At 41.9% G+C, this 22,131-nt stretch overlaps 1 long non-coding RNA gene and 1 pseudogene across 2 annotated transcripts in view; both read right to left on the reverse strand.

Moving 5' to 3' along the window:
• LOC145425560 (uncharacterized) overlaps positions 1 to 22,131 on the reverse strand; it is a 270,059-nt gene that overhangs the window by 167,148 nt on the left and 80,780 nt on the right. The window lies entirely within an intron of this gene.
• Positions 1,291 to 3,358, reverse strand: LOC145426088 (tripartite motif-containing protein 16-like; annotated as a pseudogene). The gene has a single exon (XR_013906847.1). The product of XR_013906847.1 is annotated as a tripartite motif-containing protein 16-like (transcript).

Below are 22,131 nucleotides of genomic sequence, written 5' to 3' on the forward strand. Positions count from 1 at the left end.
TATAATCTTTTTAGATATTTACAACTACAAAACTTTGTATCCTCACATACTGATTGCTTCCCCTCTCATCCAAGTGGTGATAGTTTCAAAAGTTGCATTCGATCAGAAACAAATTATGGGTAACATATATAATAAACTAATCCAACACTAGCTCAACCACTCTTAATCATCTAAAGGTAAAGTGGGAAAAGGATTTACACGTTGAAATCTCAGGGGAAGACTGGCTGAAAATTATAAGAAGGATTTATTCATCTTCAATTTGCCAACGTCATACTGTTATTCAGTTTAAAATTGTACATCGACTACACTGGTCAAAGACTAAATTTCAAGACTTAGACCAGATCTGGATCCTACCTGTGACAAATGTGAGCAGGCTACAGCCACCCTTCTACATACGTTCTGGACATGTTCAATGCTTCATCAGTTTTGGAAATTAGTTTTCTCTACTCTTTCAAAGATTTTGGGATAGCCATTTGGTCCTTGTCCCTTACTTTATTTGGTACCGGGGAGTCTTCTTGTTGGTTTATGAAGTGTGTAAGTATCCTCCCCCATAAAAAGTGTTTCAGCTCCTATAGTGGCAGGATTACACCTGTTGATTCCCCTGCAGCAATGTGAAGCTTATTCACACTGCCCAAACCCACCACGTGAGCAGGGTCATGATATCATTTATGTCATGTGTTTTCCACGATCGCTATGAGACACAAATGCTCAGACTGTAAGTGTTAACACATCTTCTTATTTCATTCCCATCACATAAAAACACTAAGCAGTGGATGCCTGTTAAATGTTTGCTTCCCACACCAAAAGTTTCTGACTTTGTGCAACAGACTCGCTGTGATCTAGGGAATTGTGCACCACATATAACAGTTGTGTTACACTTTATTCTGCTTTAGCTGGAAGCTGATGAAGGACATTCAGAGAATGTGTCATTATTTCAAACTGGAAACTTAAGGCTGCAAACCCGTTTCAGAAATCCTCTAGATTGAATGAATCTCATTTGTTTCACTGTTTTTGATTCACTTCTTGAAACAGGGAAGGTATGGTTAGATGATACTTGTTGGGTGCAACAACCAGGCTCCCCTGAAACCACACCCTGAACCCACTGTTCAACCCCTCCCCTGCAGCTGAGCCACAAATTACACTGTGTCATCACTATAACTGCATGTGTACAATGTCGATATTGATGTTATGTAACAATGATGATAAAAAAAACAATATGAGAACATAATTTGATTGAGCAAAACCTATTTATTAACAACTATTAGTGTAAATAAAACATTCATTCTGTTATCTTTTAATAGCAAAATAACATTAAAGCAGTGTCCAAACCTCCTCCAGATCCTTTTGTATGGTGCTGTCATCAGCTCGATGCACAGGTGACTAAAATAATGATAAAACAATCAATTCTCTAATCATTGACTAACTGATGAATCACTGCAGCTCCAATATATTGTTGCATTTGACAACCCACTACAGCAACTACAGAATAAAACCACTAACCAGACTGATGACAGATTTCAAACATGCTGAATATGAAGAGTAGTATCATTTAAACTCACATGATTATCAGCCATAAGAACAAATTCAGATTTATATTGATTTAAGGTATATAAATGTAAGTACAGTTTGAATCAGTGCAATATTATTTTCACACATCAATGGACCACTGAACTTCTCAGCTTCTAAAATGTAAAGCCTCATTTAGAAACTACACAAGTACATATAATGGTCAGGGATCAACATGAACCTGTCTTCTCTATTTGACTTTAATCAACTCTGCAGTGGATCCAAGTCCATAAAGATAAAGTCCAGCATAGAGCGGCTGAGTGAATGTGGTCTGGACTCTGTGGAGGAGAGTCATGGTTTCAGAGACGCTGTAGAAAGACAGAATACCTGCTCTGTGATCCAGGTACACTCCTACTCTGGAGGACCGAGGACCTGAGAGGTGAGTTTGGACTTTGTTGTGCAGAAATATATAACTGTTTGTGACACAATATAATGCCCAAGATTTGTTATTGTATCCAAATCCACATTCATTTGAGCTCCCTGCTCTGCTGATATTCTTGTATGCAACTGCTAACACAATGCCTCTCCCTCTCCATTCCACCTCCCAGTAAAAACGTCCAGTCAGACTCTCTCTACTCAAGATCTGACAATACTCAGTGAATCTGTCTGGATGATCAGAATAAGAGTGTGATTGATTAATTCTTGTTGTTTTTCTGTTCCCCTCAGATAACAACAGCTCTTTGTTTGCTGTGTTTGGATCCAGTGTGATTTCATGTGAATATTTTAAGAATCCAGCTCTGGTCTTTGGCTCTGGTGGTGACAGTAAAACATCCACTTCAGTGACTGTCAGTGAGATGTTTGTCCATTCCTCTCTCAGAATGTCCTGTAGTTTATCTCTGGTCTCTGACACAGCTGCTGTCACATCCTCAAAGTAGCTCAGAGGACGAATATTGATGCTGGATGAGTGTGTAGACTCACTGAGTGCTGACAGTGAGGGGTAGTTGTTTAGAAACTGGTTGTGATCCTCTGTGTGTGAGAGCTGCTCCAGCTCGCCGTCTTTCCTCTTCAGCTCAGCGATCTCCTGCTCCAGCTTCTCCTGAAGCTCTTTGACTCGACTCACTTCAGTTTCCTGCTGGGATCTGACCTGCTGCTTCACATCAGAGCTTCTTTTCTGGATGAGACGGATCAGCTCAGTGAACATCTTCTCACTGTCCTCCACTGCTTTATCAGCAGAGCCATTGATGGCCTCCACCTCCTGTTGAAGCAGCTTCACATCTTTCTCTCGCTCCTGGATTCTCTGCTGGATGTTTAGTCGTCTCACCTCGAGCTCCTTCTGCTTCTCAGTCCTTTCTGCTGCAGATGGGACTGTTTCATGACCTTTATGATGAGAGCAGATGTTCTCCTGGAGCTTCTTGGAGGGGGCCACCAGCTTGTGTTTCTTTAATGGAGCTGCATCATAGTGAGGTTGGAGGTGTTTCTCACAGTAAGAGGCTGGACAAGATAAACAGGACTTGATGGCTTTCAGCTTCCTCCCAGTGCAAACATCACAGGCCACATCTTCAGGTCCAGCATAGCAGTGATCAGCTGGAGCAGCTTGGAGTCCAGTCTTCTTCAGCTGCTCCACTAAAGCTGCTAACATGGTGTTTTTCTCCAGGACAGGCCTCAGTCTGAAAGTCTTCCTGCACTGAGGGCAGCTGTGGATTCCCTTCCTGTCCTCTTCATCAAAGTGTGTTTTAATACAGTTCATGCAGTAGCTGTGTCCACAGGCTGTAGTCACCGGATCCTCCAATAGATCCAAACAGATGGAACAAGAGAAGGTTTCTCAGTCCAGCTGAACTCCTTTCTGTGCCATTTCTCCTCTCAGTGTCAGTGACTGTGTGAGTTTCTCTTCCTTATAACAAAAATTAGTCTGAGCTCTGATCTCAACAACCTGTATTTCGGCAGTGAATGGAGCCTGTCAGCACTTACTTGTCACCACATGTTGATGGTTACACCCATCTTCAAAGTGAAGATCTGAAGGAGAGGGAACAAGGAAACGTGGACAGAGAGGAGGTGCTGTGTTTATGAGTTGGAAGAAGAGGGAGGGTTATCGGGCTGTGCTTCATTCCATGAGAGCAATACTGTGATCTTTTATTTAATTTTGTTTGCTTTTATAGTGTGGTGGCAGATTTCTTTTCTGATGTATTAATTATATATTTTAATCATATCACATTAGTAATAGTAATATGACTTTCTCAGGTGGTTGTAACTTTTCTTAGAGTGGGAGGGGGTCAAGGATGAGCTGGATTGAAGCTATCCGGTTGTTCAGTCTGACGTCACTAGCTGTGTCTGGGTCTAAACTCCGCTGCAGGTCCATATATCAAACGATCACTATGGCATTACTGAGAGTTGAAAAACTGTCTAAAGTCTTTCATCTTTAATAAAATGATCAGCGTTCTGCTCTACCAGGTGTAACAATTGAGTTTAACATCCAGGCATCCATGAAAACGGAATTTATGACATTTAACGGAGTTAGAAGTTAGCAGGGAGTTAGCTCGCTAGCTTCTATCTAAATACAATATAGCATGTCCTGACTGCGGGGTTTGGAAACAAATTAAAATGTACAGCTCTGCTATCACTTCCAGCATAAATGAAGACAGAAAAATAAACAGCAGTGACGTTTGTAGGGTTACTGAAGTTGGGCTAGCTGGTATATAATGATGTGCTACGTGACCGCTAGCGACACAGCTATGTTAGCATAATATAAACAAGCTAACTTTTTTCCACTGGATAAAAGTTAACGTGAGTGTTCTCGGTGGTCCGGAACAAATGTAATCGCATGGCAGGATGCTGTAAAAGGACCAAACTTCAGCCAGGAGAACAACTGAGATAATCCATCCATAATACGAGGTTAGTCATTCATATACTGCTGCATGGGCTGGGCTGTAGTTACATCCTAAGGTTTTAAAAACCGAGCTTAAATAAATGATTAGCGGTAATAAAAGCCGAGAGAGGTCAACAGTGATCACTGACTGTTTTAGGAGCTTCTTGAGATCAAATAGAAGAAAATACAAAACATTAAACATGTTAACAACACAAAAGCCATATGAAACGCAGACTACTTTAGACCCGGACGTAGGATTCGTCGCGTCATCACTGAACAACCGGATAGGGATATATGATCTTCTGTGGAATGTCTTTGTCTGTCTCTGGGTATATAAGATGTAAGGGCGGCGGCCACAATTCAGAGATCGCCCTAGGGTTTTGGCTGGGATCCTTCTCTCCATATTGCAATATGTTATTAAACCATTTCAAAACGCTCACTGGGTGTGTTGCAGGTTATTGTTAACATTTCTATAACAATTTGGCGTTGTCGAACAGGATTCCTCGGTTAAGTTTAGCTGAATCACGGGCACGCAGTGACTGGCCATCCTGAGGTAAAATTGTTTTCTTTTTTTGTTATTCTCTTTTTATTAAACAACCTATATAAACACAAATAATCTAAAATAAACATATAAACAAGAACAGACGTAAATAAAAAAAACAAACAAACAAAAAAAAAACAGACGGGTGTACCCTCTAGTGTGTATGTGCTCGTACACACATATTCACTCACACACCCATATTCTTAGGCATACATACACATACCTACTTACATATGTGTTCACTTATAGTCTCATACATACTAACATATACATATAAACACATAACGATTCAAAAATGTGGCATATATAGTTACAGAGATTCAAACAAGATCGGGTCTCCTTAACCGGATGTAGTGTTTCCATTTACCCCAAATTTCACTAAATATATCAAACTGGAGTCTTTTAATGAAGGTAATTCTTTCCATTTTAAACATCCCATGTACAGTCTCATGCCAATCACCCAGTGATGGAATTTTCGCACTAAGCCATTTCTTGGTAATAATTTTACGGGCAGCCAAACTCAGGATACCATACAACTGCTTAGACATTTTATCTACATTTACTGAGTATAAATATCCAAACAAAAGTTCGTCCCAATTAAAGGGAAGCTGCATACCAAAAATAATCTGCAACTCAGAGTGGATCAATACCCAAAAAATGTTGATCCTTGGGCAAGACCAGAACAGATGGAAATGTTTTACTCCTTGGGCCCCACAATTTCTCCAGCAATTAGAGTGATTAAAATAATGTTTACTTTGTGCAGGGGTAATAAAAAACCTACAGATACTCTTCCAACCATAACATCTCCATGTATTAGAACTAGAAATGTAAAATTGTTTTCAAAAAAGAAGGTGTGCTTCAGCGATGTTCAGCGATTCACACATGCAGGAATCTTTAACGAACCAAGAGAGGGACTGCAAAGAATCTGCACTGTGAGCTGTTTTGATTTGGGGAGGGTTTTTAACCAGATCAACGGGAAAAGCCTCGGTTCCTTATTATTGCAAAAGGTGGAGAGAAATTGCTCCTTGTTGCATTAGTGATTGCAGGATCTTAGAAGCTCAAAGATCTGGGCATAGTGTATAGTATTTTAGCACTTTTGCACCAGTGAAAAGAGGCAGAAAGGCCAGACAGTGGATGTGCTTGTTTGTACAATGGAAGCTGAGTTCAACAAAACATCTAGTGGAGCCATGGGGGGCTTTCCTCTAGGTGATCTGGGTGAAATCAAAATTTTTATGGTATGATTTTTAAGAAAGATGTTGAAAGATAGTTGTGTGAGAAAAGGAGAGATGTCGACAAAGAAAAGAGTTAAATCAACTGATGTGTGTGGGATGAATGAAGAGAAGAGGTGTGTTGAAATGTGGGAAAAGTAGTGTTTTTACTGAATCAGAGAATGAAAGTGTTAATAAGTAGTGATGAAAATGATATTAAATTAATGTCTTAGTGCGTCAGTTGCAGATGACCACGGAACCTGATCAACCTCCTCCATGAGCACAGCGGCTGGAGCAAAATGATAGATTAATATAATTGGAACCACACCCAACGCGTGCTTTGGCTGCATATTTCACAGCTTCACCTCCATGTACATCTTATCCTCAAAAAGAAACTCTGAGGACAATCAGTCTCTCCCTGAAGGCAAAATGCAGTTCAAGAGCAACGGCGTCGACTTCAAGAATCAACACCAGGTGAACAGACAGCAGCACTGCCCTAAACCTTAAAGGGTTCAGCAGCATGTATAAATACACCCAATCACAAGGTGGGAGGTTCACCAGCGACATCACTGTGTGTGAATGGACTTGGGAAGACTGTCTTGTCTTGACTTGAAATGGAGACTAAAGGCTGGAACTATTTTAGGATTAGTCACTTCTAATCCCTGATCCACTCCAAACAGTGAAAAAAGGGTGGATGTATGTTTTTTTGTGTATGTGTTTTTGCAGGAGCAGAAGGATGACAGAGACTAGGGAGGAGACTAGGTTCAAATGAGTGTGTGTGGGCCCTGCAGACCCTTCAGCTGCCACTTTTCTGTGTTACTGATTTTTGTGTAAAGGACACTTTGGTTTTACTGGCTGCTTGTTGGTTATGGTATCACACTGTATTATTGTAAACATTACAGTGGGAAAATGTGCATACAATGTGCAAAATATACTGAAAACAGTGTTCACAGCAGCAGATTGTTGACTACATGATTTACAGCAGCACCTCTGGAATCTGTTGATCCAAGTCTGACCTCCGGGACACTCCACTGAGTAATGTTGGTTTTCTCTCTAAGGGTTTTTGTGGAGGATTTGGCATCACACAGACAGACATGAGTGAAATAAAGCAGGATGTGCAGTGATTACAAAACATTTTAGAACAAAGTAAGTGACAAGTGAGTGACATTACTTTAGAACAGTCACTGGTTACAGTAGTTTTGAATAAACATATAGGATGATCCATTTTTTGGGCAAATTACTGTATAACAACAGTAGTGTTTTTAATGGTCTGAGGAAATAAACTGCACACGGCACACTTGTGGTGTAGTGCTGGACTACACTACTTATTACTCTTATGACCTACAGTTGCTTGCAAATGTGAAGTTTATATCAACTTACATATTTTCTTTTCTAGGCAATAATAGTGTGGATGCAGGCTCCATGCGGAGCTAGGAGCTAAACAGACTTAACATGAAAACCAAACTAATTTCATTTCCTAACACAGGGTTGCTGGAAACCACCTGTTTGACCCCACTGTCCTCCACACGGTGCCCCATGTCAATCAGGTCCCACACCTCCAGACTCAGAAACAACTTCTTCCCCTGGGCCATCCAGACTGTAAACAACGACAATTGTTGGAAAGCTATGTTTTTTATGCGATAGCTATTTGGAAGTGGAGAAGAAAGGAGAGGACCCAAATGCAGGACTCACAGTGAATGATAACAAGTGTAGCTGCCGTCATAGGCAACTCTCGCATTTAAGTTCATTTTATTAGATATGTAAGGTTGAAACAATTAGTAGTTGAAAAAAAAATGTGTATTTATGTTTTGTTCATTAGATTTATATGTTTAAATGTGTTATTTGTGCTAATTGTGCAATTAGATAGGAACCTTTTCTATAGTTCCGTCTGTTGTTGCTAAGAAGGTATTTTTTGGCTGTCACACTCAGCAAGCTAATTAAGAGACGAGCCACGAGGTTTGCACGTCTACAGAAAGATAAATAAAAGAGTGCCTTTTTTGGAAGAAGATTAAAGTTTTATTCCCTTTGAGTGAGGCCAATGAGGTAAATGTTTTATTTTGTTTATTATTGTTGTATGTAAATACGCTAGTGTTGCGTGATATTCTAGTGCAATTACCACAGTGTGAGGTGTAATGTGTATTTTATTGATCGTTTGTTGGAATGTTTCGTCATATATAATGCTTAAGGGCTTTATTAAGAATATTCATTTAAGTTTGTATTTTTTTTTAGTTCTGACGGCATTGTATCGGCTGTGGTTGGAGATCATTACATGTTAAGGCATGTCGAAGAATCCTCCTGTCCGAAATAAATGTCAGTTAAAATGCAAAGAACAAGATGAGCTTTATTAAGACTCGAGGGGAGTAACAACGAGGGTGTTTATTATAAGGGCTGGAAGAACACAACATAAGATGGCTGACTGGATGACTGAACTGAACTTATATGCACAAACGGGATTGACAATGACAAGACAGTGACACTGCTCCAGTATTTCTGAGATTTACACATTTCTATTGAGGTCGGTTGGCCATCTGACTAGAATGCCTCACGAGAAACTCCAGGCATGTTGTACAGGGAGGAGGCCTAGTAATAGAACTAGAACTTGCTGGAGAGATTATATGTCTCAGCTAGGCTGGGAATGCGTTTGTGTTCCACCAGATAAGCAGGAGGAGAAGGATGGAGAGGATGGTCTGCGTTTTCGTGTTTATGCTACCCTCGCGATCCAGCCCCAGATAAGCAGAAGAAGATGGATGATATAAATAAGTATGGGGAGTGCTAAGGCAAGTAATTCACTGACAACCAAAGTGTAAAATCTATTGAGTGTCCAGAACCCCCCCACAAAAAACTATGCAAACTCATTGCCTCAAAAAAATAAGTAAAGCTTGCTTAAGATAACTATGTTAGCACAAATTATTCATTGCACATATACAGTACTAATAACTTGATGTTTCTGACTGTGCAATACTACTGCAATACTTTTTTAAAAATCACATTGTTTTATCATCCTTAAAATTCATAGTACAACACTTATATTAATATAACACTGTATGCAAATATGATTCTAAAAGAATAATTAACAACACTTTTTGTAACGGTGTTAAAATCAACCCAACTTTGATTTTCAAATGCAAAAAGGTATATCAGCCAACATACTGGACACTGTTCTGCCTAACAAAAAACAATTATATTGCCATCATTGTTATAAGCTTACAATGAAACAAAGTCTCAGATTAAATTGTTCTGAAACTAAGTTTAGGCTTTCCACAACTTTGTTTTTTTATAAGTTACATTACTTATTTAATCAAAATAAAATGTGTTTATTGTTCAGCCACAAGTGCAGTCTCTGTCAGTCAGTGGGAGCTGAGTGTCTGTAGAGTGAAATGCAGACCAAAAACTTAAGTGAAACGTCACTTGAATAAATTGTTACACACTGAAGGACGACAGGGTTCATTCAGGTGCACATGAAGATTTATTGCGCTGAAACACAGCAAAACAATTCAGTGTTACTGGCGGCTTCCATTGTAATAACTGGCCTGCGTTACTTTTGTGGCATTACGTGTAATGGCCACGTATTAATCAGCCCTTAACACACAGAGAAAATGACCAGTACACAATAGACAACATAACATGTACTGGCTGGTCTATTTCCTATAACTTTAACTGAAACCCGCTAACAGTTTCCTTTCACCTTACTGATGGAACAACACGGTTACAGAGATTAATGCAGGAGGCTAACATGACTTAGCTAGCGCACAAATGTTACTAGGATTACCCACAGATAACGTGAAACAACTCCCTTATTCGCTCACATTAAACACCATATAAACAAGAATTACACTCCAAACATGTTAAATAAGCATCAACTTTACATAAATGTATGTAGTTCTCGTATATTGCTCTCACCTGAAACACAGCAAAACAATTCAGTGTTACTGGCGGCTTCCATTGTAATAACTGGCCTGCGTTACTTTTGTGAAGGATTATTTTGCCAGTTACCCGTTTGGCTGAGCCGCCACTGCCACCTACTGGCGAAACTAAATATCGCCCTAACATCACATCAGGTGGGAGCAAATGAGCTTTTCGCTCTGTGTTATGATGCAAACTATTGTCACAACAAATAGCAAAAAATGATGATGGGGGGTGGGCACGAACACATAAGGAACACATCTGAGACTTGTTCTTACTGCGCATAATACTCAGGGCGCCACACCCTCCCCTACTTAATAAAAAAAGAAAGAAAGAGGGAAAAAAAAGGCTTCCGTCTATTTTTTCCTAAACTCTTTGAACATGTTTGCCGTTGTCAGTACATTTCTTGTGTACTATTAGTATACCTATCCCTGGGTAACAATTATGGCTACACATGCTTCTGACATCTGTTCAATGAAACATTGCAATTCAACAATTTGCATTCAGCAAATTAAAAGTCATGGTAGAAGCTAATCATGAATCATGTTGTGCCAAGTAACCATTTTTCTCCCTCAAGGTTAGTAAACAAGTTCATCATGTTACTCTGAATTTCTGACTGTAACCAGACTCAATATTCGGCCAACAATACACTAGTCTGTTACCACACTTAACTTTGTTTACATATCAAGGCATCTTTTACAGATGGTCATCATCATCATACGTTCAGCATGTGACAAGTTAGCACACACCATAAGAATGAATGTTAGATTCTGTCCATTGTCTGTTGGTGCTACATTTGCTCTATTCTGCTTGTCACAATGTTCATGTAAATGTCTTCATTTTGGATCAGTTTCTTATTACTGTCTCTCACACCTTGCTGGTATATCTTCAGGCCACCAAGGCCTCCACAGTCTCTGGGTGCAAATAGCTCCCATCTTAACACTGTCCATATCAGCTTGTCTGACTGTGGGTTGTCCTAATATATCATATGTCAGCATTTTGGGCTGACGTCGCTCTCTCTTGGGGTGTCTGAGGACAGGTGACAACCCTAGTTCACTGTTGGAGTCACTGTCTCCTTGCTCATCTTGTTGTTCATCCTGTGACTCCTGGTGGTTGTAATGTTGCTCTGCTGTCTGCAACTCAGGTTCGTGTATCTCTCTGTGGTCCTGTAAGAAAGGGTCGAAGTCAGCTGTTTGAGGCTCCCCCAGTTGTTGTTCACCCACCAGAGATTCCAGGGTTGGAGGGATAATGGTGGTGGTACTGTTTTGCTGTGGAAACCTCCACACAAGCTCACCCTCATCCTCACTCTCCACGTCTGTGTCTTCTTGTAGTAGCTGTTGTTGAGCTTCTACCCCTTTTTGTCTCAGGCTTTTTCTTTTTTCGTTTTGCTCCTGTCTGTGTGGTTTTTCTACAGGTAGACTGTCACATGGAAGCAACAGGTTCCTGTGTACTGTGCGGCTTTTTCCTCCCCTCTCTGGCTTGATCTCGTAAACTGGGATGTCAGGGCTTTTTTGACTCACCACCACATACACTGTATCCTCCCAGTATGACCGAAGCTTGCCTGGGCCTCCTCTCTCCTTGAGGTTGCGGAGCAGGACTCTGTTCCCCGGATGAAGTTGAGCTCCGTAGATCTTACGGTTGTAATACTGTTTACCTCTTGAAGCTTCTTTCTGGGCTGCCATAGATGCAATCTCATAGGCCTCCTTCATTCGGGATTGCCATTTTGTCACATACTCCTCGTAGCTTAATTGCTGTTCCTGTGAAGGCAAGTTGAACAAGATGTCTATAGGGAGTCTTGGAGTACGGCCAAACAACAAATAGTACGGGGAAAACCCAGTAGCCTCATTCCGAGTGCAGTTGTAGGCGTGCACCACTTTTGTCAATGATTCCTTCCAGTCTGCTTTTTCAAGGTCAGTTAGTGTTCTCAACATGGACAACAAAGTTCTGTTGAAACGCTCCACTTGCCCATTTCCTTGTGGATGGTATGGGGTAGTGTGAGAGCCACGTAAACCACAGACTTTTTGCAACTGGGAAAACATCTGATTCTCAAATTCCCTGCCCATGTCATGGTGGATTCGTGCTGGGAAACCAAAGTTCAGAGCAAAGTGATTGAAGACCTTATCCACCACTGTTTTTGCAGATTTGTTTTTTGTTGCATAAGCTTGTGCAAAACGTGTGAAGTGGTCCATCACTACCAGTATGTACTCATATCCCTGTTTACAAGTCTCAAGGTGCAAAAAGTCTATGGACACAAGCTCAAATGGGAATGTCGTTGTAATGGTGGTCAGTGGGGCCCTGGTAATCTTACTTGGCCGCTTTCTCTTGAGGCATTCGCAGGCATGCATTACAAAATGCTCCACATCGTTTTGCATTCGAGGCCAGTAGAACCTGTCCCTTATTAAACACAGAGTTCTTTCTGCCCCCAAATGTCCCATCTCTTTGTGCAGTTCCCTGAACACAGTGTCACGATGCTCTTTAGGGAGAAGAAGCTGGTCTCTGCCTCTCACTCTCCTATAGAGGACCCCATCATCATTTATGTGCACTCTGCTCCACTGCCTCAGCAAGATTCTGACATCAGGGGGTTCTGCTGTTAGGGCACGACCTTTTGGTAAGTAGTTGTTGATTTTGTGTTGTAAAAAGCGACTGATGATGGGATCTTTCTCCTGACTCACTCGGATTTCCTCGGGTGACAGAGACTTTCCAGCAGACAGTGTGACCGCGTCTTGCACTAAACTGACGGCACTCAGGCTGACAACAACAGTTTCATGCAGCAGATTCTCCCTCTGCAATACTGCACTTTCAACAGCAGCTCTAGCGACACCCTGTTTGACTTCTGATGTGCACTGTGCCATATACTGCTCAATGTTTAGTGGTAAGCGGGATAGGCCATCTGCATCAGCATTTTTCTTCCCTGGCCGGTATTTGATAGTAAAGTTGAAGTCAGCCAGTTCACTCACCCAGCGGTGGCCTGTGGCGTTCAGCTTTGCTGTCGTAAGGACATATGTCAAAGGGTTATTGTCTGTGTAGACAACAAAATGTGGGGCGTAATATAGGTAGTCCCGAAAGCGTTCACAGACTGCCCATTTTAAAGCCAAGAATTCCAGCTTTCCCGAATGCATATGATAGTTTTTCTCAGGGGGTGTTAATGTCCTTGAGCCATATGCAATGACCTTCATCTTGCCTGCTTGCTTTTGATATAACACAGCTCCCAGGCCCTGTTGTGAGGCATCACAATGGAGTACAAAGGGCTCTGAGAAATCAGGGTAACCCAGAATAGGTGGCTGTGTTAGACAGTCAGTCAACTCATTTAGGGCATTTTGATGGCTCTCAGTCCATTTAATGGGTGTGTTAGGCGGTGGTCGACCTTTCGGTTTTGTCTTAACCACTTTCCCCTTTGCCCTGGGCACTGGTGGCGGTGCTTTATCTGGAGGCAGTGTCAGCAACTGGTACAGGGGTTTTGCCACTTTTGAAAAGTTTGGGATATAGGATCTATAGTAGGACAGGAATCCTAGGACCCGACTCAGTTCCCCCACTGTGGATGGTGGTTTGTCTCTCAGAGCTTGTACAGGGACTATTTCCGCTGGGTCCATGGTATATCCCTCTTCGGACACCATCCGACCAAGGAAACGTACCTTTTTCTTGAAGATGTTACATTTCTGTGGGCTGAGTTTGACACCATGTTTTTGGTATCTCTGAAGGACGGCTCTGATGTGTTCAAGATGAGTATCAAATGAAGTAGAGTGGACTAGGTTGTCGTCCAAATATGGCTGACAGATTACATCCCGCAGTCCCCTTAAACAGTCCTCCATGCTCCGCTGAAACTCTGCTGGGGCTGAGCTGAGGCCAAAGGGTATGCGGTTCCACTGGTACAAGCCCCAAGGTGTGATGAAGGCTGTCAGGGGGCGACTTTCAGGGTCCAGGAACCCCTGATGGTATGCTTTCCCCTGATCAAGAACAGAGAACCAGGAGCTGCCATGAAGGGAATCTAGCATATCCTGAATTCTGGGAATTGGGTGTCTGTCTGGTACTGACTTCCGGTTGAGTTCCCTGTAATCACAGCACAATCTCAATTCACCTGACTTCTTCCGAACGCAGACGATTGGAGATGAGTAGGGTGACCTAGACTCTGAAATCCACCCACGGTTCAGCAGGTCTTGAAGATAGTCTTTCACCTCTTGGTGCAGAGGCTTTGGCACAGATATGTAGGTTTTTCGAACAGGTGTTGTGTCATGTAATGTGATGTGCATGTTTAAACTGGGGATGCACCCAACATCTTTATCATCATAAGCAAAAGCATGACATTCCTCTCTTAACAGCTGTCTCACCGTTTGTTGTTCATTTTCACTGAGATGGTCCAACTTAACTGGAGGGTCCCACTGAGGTGGCTTATGGCTGGAGGAGGGTGTGTTCATAACCTCATTCACCTGTATAGGAGGCTGTGATGAAATCTGCTCCACTGAGTCTTGTGTCTTTTCAGGGGTGATGGGGTACACTGCTTTTATTTCTTCCAGATGTCCCAGAACAGTGTGAGGGATTAAGTTGACATCCCGCTTGTTGGTATTAGCTATCGCAACTGGGATGTACACTGACCTGCCCTCCATTATGGTGACCAGTCCCTCTTGGATGACAAGACCCTCAGGCAACTGTGATGGTTCATTCGGGACAAATAACAGACTCTGTCCTGAAAACTGGGCTCCAATGTGTGCACGGACATATGTGGTGGTAATCTGTTCAGCAGCGAGACATAGTCCCCTCTTTCCTGCCAATACTGTGCCCACACTTTGGTTTTGGTCTGGTGACTGCAATAGTTTTAGTACTGATTTAGCAGTGTGTACTGATACTGAAAGGATTTGGCTGATTTTTCGAACGTTGCGTGAGCTTGGTTGTCGCTTGCCCCATTTACTCACAACTTCCTCTATTACATTAAATCCAATAATGGGCAGTTGTGCAACATTGGGGTCACTGGATACAAGCATTGGGACTAGAAGACAATTTTCAGGGTTACAGTCCAAATAGAATTCTGTCTCTACCCACCCATCATATGGGATTTCACTACCATTAGCTGCTAAAGCCACTAGAGGTTCTGTTCCCAACAGCTCAGCAAGTGGCCTGACAGTGCTGTGTGGTAGGTGTTGTTCTCGCCATTCATTGTTAATCAGACTTGCCTGAGCTCCAGTGTCCCACAGGGCCTCTACTGGTACCTTATCTAGGTGGCACTGAACTGTGCATCTTTTCCCAATGAGGCTGATGAGCTTGGTTTGCCGTTGTGAGGGTATATAACCATTAGATGTGTCACTTGTCAATTTGTTGCTGTTTGGCTCTTTGGGGCCAGTTTCAGTGCGTGTGAAGTCATTTTGTGGTGCTTGTTGATGCGGGGTGTCTTGCCCATAGACAGGATTTACCTGGGACCTGGGTGATGAGTGGGCTACTGTGGGTCCCGGCTCAGTAGCCCCCTCCCGTTTCCCTGGGTGATCCTAGCCTGCCTGCACCCTCGGGAAAGGTGACCCTCCTGACCACAGCGATAGCAGTGTCTACACAGATCACCAAGCTGAGCCTCTCTGCACATTTGGCAACCTCTAGCACGTCTTGTTGTAGGAGAGAACCGACTGTCCATACTTGACCTTACTTTTGTTGCTTCCAAAGTCTCATTAAACATTTTCTTTACTTCAAGCACATCAGCTTTCAGGCCTTCAATCAGCTTAGCTGTCTCTGAATCCAGGCCCTTATTCTGTCCTTGCTTTTTCTTTGTGGCACCTCCTTCACCCCCCTTTGTCTGGGTTTCATCCTTTCTGTCTGGTTCACTGTTCAAAGGTGGCTGGGTGTGGTTGTGCTGTGACTCTGTGTGTACCTCATTTATCCTTGGTGTTTTTACTGTAGTATTTCTCCTCAGTTTATTTTGTCGCTCTAATTCAAGGCTGGCTGCTTCATTTATCTTCTCAATTAGAACCTCATCTGTTACTTGGTAGTTGCTAAGATAAGGCTTTAACTGAAACTTCACGGCTTCACTGAGGAGGCCAGTCTCTAATGAGCGCAGGAACTTGCGCTGAATTAAGTCTGGGCTGAACTGCTCCCCTTCATCGTCATCACCAGACTTCCAGAGCAATTTCTCTCTGAGTTCTATTGCCCTGAACAGAAAGCACTGAGCAGATTCTTTGGGGTCTTGAGATATGCTCATGAGTTGATGAAGCAGGTCAGCTGACGAGTCTACTTTGTAATGTCCCCGTAATATAGTTCTTAGTGTGGGAAGTGTGAGGTCACGCTTCACTTCCAGCAAGTCTCGAAGGTGAAGGCCAGGGCTTACTGCCTTAATCACAGCTTCAATGATTTCAGTCTCTGAGTAGCCTTTCTTAAGCCCGGAATCAATTTGGTTGGTCAAGCTAGTGAAAGATAACTTGTCTTTTTGTCCTGCTTCCCCGATCTGACCCCAGATCCGAAAGTCTTTTCTCAGAGTCACTTCTGGTGTAGTAAAGGGTGCAGGCTGACTTACTTGTTTTTCACTTATCCCAGCTGCACCTCTAAACTCGGTCCCCAACGCTTCAATTTTTTCTTCCAGAACACGTCGTGCTTCTGCTTGAGCTTGTTGGAGCTGACTGTACTCTTGTTTCAGTTTTTCTATCTCACTGAGCTCTGCTCGTTGTATCTCCACTTCAGCTACAGGATGTTCTTGTAATGACTGTATGAATGACTGGAGATCACGGATGAACTGCTGAAACACTTCAGATTCCTCTGTTTTTTCAATCTCGTCCAGAGTACTTTCTGCCAGCCGAATCAGAGCACGTCGGGACTGTCCTTTAAAACCCACCCCTGCTGGTTCGCTGCACTTAAGATGCTGGCATACCTTGGTGAGTTCGGGTTTCCCAAGTGTCCACAAGGCTGTGCTGATCTCATCCTGTAGTTGTTCCATCTTTACCAGATGTTGATTTAACGTGTTCTAGGTTCTTGTCTGGAGCAGGAAATCTGCTCCTGGCTGGTGGCTCGCCAAATTATGTTACACACTGAAGGACGACAGGGTTCATTCAGGTGCACATGAAGATTTATTGCGCTGAAACACAGCAAAACAATTCAGTGTTACTGGCGGCTTCCATTGTAATAACTGGCCTGCGTTACTTTTGTGGCATTACGTGTAATGGCCACGTATTAATCAGCCCTTAACACACAGAGAAAATGACCAGTACACAATAGACAACATAACATGTACTGGCTGGTCTATTTCCTATAACTTTAACTGAAACCCGCTAACAGTTTCCTTTCACCTTACTGATGGAACAACACGGTTACAGAGATTAATGCAGGAGGCTAACATGACTTAGCTAGCGCACAAATGTTACTAGGATTACCCACAGATAACGTGAAACAACTCCCTTATTCGCTCACATTAAACACCATATAAACAAGAATTACACTCCAAACATGTTAAATAAGCATCAACTTTACATAAATGTATGTAGTTCTCGTATATTGCTCTCACCTGAAACACAGCAAAACAATTCAGTGTTACTGGCGGCTTCCATTGTAATAACTGGCCTGCGTTACTTTTGTGAAGGATTATTTTGCCAGTTACCCGTTTGGCTGAGCCGCCACTGCCACCTACTGGCGAAACTAAATATCGCCCTAACATCACATCAGGTGGGAGCAAATGAGCTTTTCGCTCTGTGTTATGATGCAAACTATTGTCACAACAAATAGCAAAAAATGATGATGGGGGGTGGGCACGAACACATAAGGAACACATCTGAGACTTGTTCTTACTGCGCATAATACTCAGGGCGCCACAAAATAAAAAACGAGCCATTTATTATGGCTGATAAAAGTAGTACAAAAATAAGGCAAAATGAACACAAAACGCAAACCTAAACTGGGAAACACTAAACTATGATACTATGACAAAGACATGAACATGATTCAGGGCAGCTATAGGTGACTAAGAGTCAACAGCAACAGCATAGTGCAGTCATATCTCAAGTCTAATAACAGAAGACAGGAAAAGATCAGGAAAGAAACAACTTCCCCAAACCGAATCACAAATGCACAAAAATGATACAATAAGTGAAACTAAAGTATGATTAAATTTCAGCCTGATTAATATAAATGTCACTGACAATTACTAATACATTGAAAAACCAAAATACTTACCACTCAGTTGATGTCTTTCTGTTCAACAGCTCCTAGACTTGTAAGAGTTTGATGTAATGTGGGGAGTGCTGGTTCTGAGCCTCAAAGACGGAAAGCAGAGGGAGAAAAAACAGAAGATTATTTAGAAGCCTATTTGATCCTTAGAGGTAACCTCCCAGCCCATTGTTCCTTCAGTGGGCTGGTTTCAGTCATTATGCAAATGTACTGTTTATCAGATTGGGGAAACCTGCAGTCAGTTGAGACCAGTGTTGGGACTAACGCGTTATTAAGTAACGCGTTACAGTAACTACGTTATTATTGTGGTAATGAGCACGGTAACTAGTTATTATGCCAAAACCAGGAACGCGTTACTCGTTACTGGGATTTAGATAGGCTCGTTATTCGTTACTTCGTGTGGTGGCTATCGCGGAGCTTCCACAGATTCAATAACATTAGCAAGTGGTGGAGGCCAGCAGGTGGATGAAGGAAAAGGGAGGCAAGAGGAGAGACCCGAAGCGGCCGCTGGTCCGAGAGTGTCAGGTGATCTGAACTTCAGGTAAGAAGTTATGACCTGCAGTCCATCTGGGTCAGATATAAACCAAGTTTAGGTGGAGTTTATTTTCGTTATGCTGACTTTTTCGTACTGCATGCTAGCTAGCATGACGGAGTTTCTATACAGCTGGGTGGTGCTATGTTACTGATGTTGAACTTTATTTTGTTCATAAGGTTAATTATTAGAGTTGCCAACCGTCCCTGTAAAAATATCATGCGTTTTCGTATTGAGGTGAAAAGGAACAGTTTGTCCCGGACTTCAGCTACAATGAAAAAGACACAAAGCTGGAGTTATTCTGTGTTTACGCTGCACAGCTGCCTCTTCTTCTCTCATTCTCTCACCCCTCCCTCTCCTGTTTCTACTTCAATCATGAAACTGATCAATGATCAGCTGATCGGCTTTTGTCTCTTGTTTGTTTATCGCCCACTTTGCGCCAGAAAGAGGAAACCAGCGGATGTCGCGCTAAACAACAGCAGCACGTTTAAGCTTGATCAGCTGTTGTTAGAATGTATTTAATATTAATTTCTAGTATCAGCTGATGTTTGCTGGAGCCACAGCTGTAAAGCTGCTGGTCATGATATGGTTTGGTTATCTGGTGAGAGGGAAACATGAAGATGAAACCAGGAGATGTCCTTACTGAATCATCAGAGCTGTGATGGAGAAACAGGTTTGCCTTTTAGTTGGTGGTGGCCAGAGGGCCCGGTGGCGCCAGTGTCCGGCAGCCTCGCCTCTGTCAGTGCGCCCCAGGGCAGCTGTGGCTACAATGTAGCTTGCCATCGCCAGTGTGTGAATGTGTGTGTGAATGGGTGAATGACTGAATGTAGTGTGAAGCACTTTAGGGTCCTTAGAGACTAGAAAAGCGCTATACAAATGCAGGCCATTTACCATTTAACATGAATGAGTTGAAGGGAAGTTATGAACTGTTTCTGAGAGACAAATAACACCAGGATCCTTTTCTAAGTAGCTGACAGCTGGTAACTGTGCAGGGGCGGGTCTAGCAAAGTTTTGCCAAGGAGCAGGTAGGGCATTAACAGGGAAAGGGGGGCACAAGGAAATACTTTTCTTTCTTATTCTCATTTAAAATATCTAGCTTTTAAAAAAATAATTATCTGAGTCTTACAACAAACAATTGATAGATTGATACATATATACCATCAGAACAGTGTACATCACTGTCACAACAGTGTTTATTTTCATTCAAAGGCTTTATGATTTTTCCTATAATGGTGGGTCTCTAGTCAAAATGCCCGGGACGATATTTTTGTCCCAGTCCAGCCCTGTATGCAGCTCATCTGCAGTCTGGTGTTAGCTACATCTTCCTATTCAGAAGGCAGAATTTCCGAGTTCTGAGTACAATCGAAAGCACCACGACTGCGGTTTTTGTGTTGGATGTAAAAAGCAGGCTAGGATAGAATCAGACGTGGGATTTCTCTCGTGGAAATATGCACATTATTTTTTCCTTTCTATTGGTAGGTGGCACAGTGCACTTGTGGCAAGTAAGCAAGTTAGAAGACTGGCAAAGTTATGGAAGAAACACATTAACAAGAGAATTCTGAGTAAAATCAAAGTTACTTTCCCTAGTAACTAGTTACTCTGAAAGTAACGAGTAACTTGAAGTAACTGAGTTACTTTTGATATAAGTAACTAGTAATGTAACTAAGTTACTAATTTAAAGTAACTTACCCAACACTGGTTGAGACTGAAGAAGTCACTTGGATGAGTGACGAAACGTTTCTTCCACTGAAAACGCTGGGTATAATTATTACTAATATTTAAAATTTAATTAAACAGAAATGTTTGTTAAATATAAAAGCAGTTTGCTTATGTTGTTAAAGAAAGGCTGGATTTGACATTAATAGATGCCCCATATGTTCTAAAGCTGGCACAAAGCATAAAAATAGATACCGTGGTTAAGAATATACAGTTCATATGTTGTAAAGGTTCATATAGGTTCACAACCCCGAAAAAAGATTTGTCTGGGCTTTTATGAGTTGCTGCTCACTTTTCTACTTCAAACAATTAACAGAAAATTTCACAGATATATTTTAATATAAGGTTTTTAAGGCTGTGGGGTTAATTTTTAAGTAACATGAGCCGAGATGCAGCAGCAAAGCTAGGCTAACACTATCTAGCTAGCAAGTTCATAAACCTGGTGTTAAACTGAGAGAAGCCACAAAAACAGTTTGAATAAGAATCAACATTTACTCATCAAATCAGTGTATCACATAAAGAATCACAGCAATGACAACAATAATCTCTTGAGCTGAAGCTTCTCTGGCCAAACCTCACCCTCAGCTCACTTCTCTCCTTCTCCGGCTCCAGCAGCAACTAAAATAGGGAAGGTATGATTAGACAATGCTTGCTGGCTGTGATAACCAGCCTCCCGACCACTGCTCCACCCCTGCAGCCGAGCAACAAACCACACTCCACCACAGACAGAATTAACCAGCATTGTTAAAAGAACAAAGGACAAACATTTCCTGGCTGCCTTAGCTTGTTATCAGCTCCCAACACACACTATTGATACATTTCCATGCATGAGTGTTGCGAACACAGACCTCTCTACCTTACCTGGAAACACTGGCTTGTGTTTAATATCACAAAACACAAACAAGGAATTTTTTGAAGTTTTTTGGAAGACAGGTTCAGAGTAACTTCTCATCAATCTGCAGACAACGTTGTGCTTTTTTTCCTGTGCCAGATACAAAAATGTGTACCTTATACACTCATCAGCAGTGTTGGTCAAGTTACTTGAAAAAAGTAATCAGTAACTAATTACTGATTACTTCCCCCAAAAAGTAATCCCATTACTTTACTGATTACTTTTTCAAAAGTAATTAATTACTTAGTTACTTAGTTACTTTTTAAAAACACAATTTACAACCTGAATAGGTGATAAAGCGATAGATCTTTCAGCCCAATTCTACTTTTTCTGCATAATCCATCATACAAAATGTAATCAAATGGAAAAGTCTCTTTTTAAAACTTGTTTTATTAGTTTTAATCTTTTACCTTTATGCATCAAGCAAAAATGTAATTATATGCAACATTCTCTGACTGGAAGAAATTTGTTTAACCCTTTGAAGCCAGTCGGAGCGGGCACGCTCTTTTTTGCGTAACTATTTTTAAATCCCAGTAGCACTGCAACCGCATAAGCTAGCGCAATAATTTTTTTTGCATATGAAACCGGAGGAGTTGTACTTACATCTTATACCATCAGCTTGTCCTAAGTCACAGTTTCCTTCCACATAAAGCTTTGCAAAAATTGCATAAAAAGAGCTTGCAGGAACAAAAACATAATATTCAAACACGCTTTGCCGAGCTGATCAGCTGTTCGTAACACTTCCCACATTGAAACAGACGTCAGCGCGAACGATCGCATGTCCACCATTTCCTGCCCAAAACCGGAAGTGACGTCATTTTCGCAGAAAATGAAGTTTTTTAC

The sequence above is a fragment of the Astatotilapia calliptera genome, chromosome 3 (assembly GCF_964374335.1).
Source record: "Astatotilapia calliptera chromosome 3, fAstCal68.1, whole genome shotgun sequence".
Classification (NCBI taxonomy): Eukaryota; Metazoa; Chordata; class Actinopteri; order Cichliformes; family Cichlidae; genus Astatotilapia; species Astatotilapia calliptera.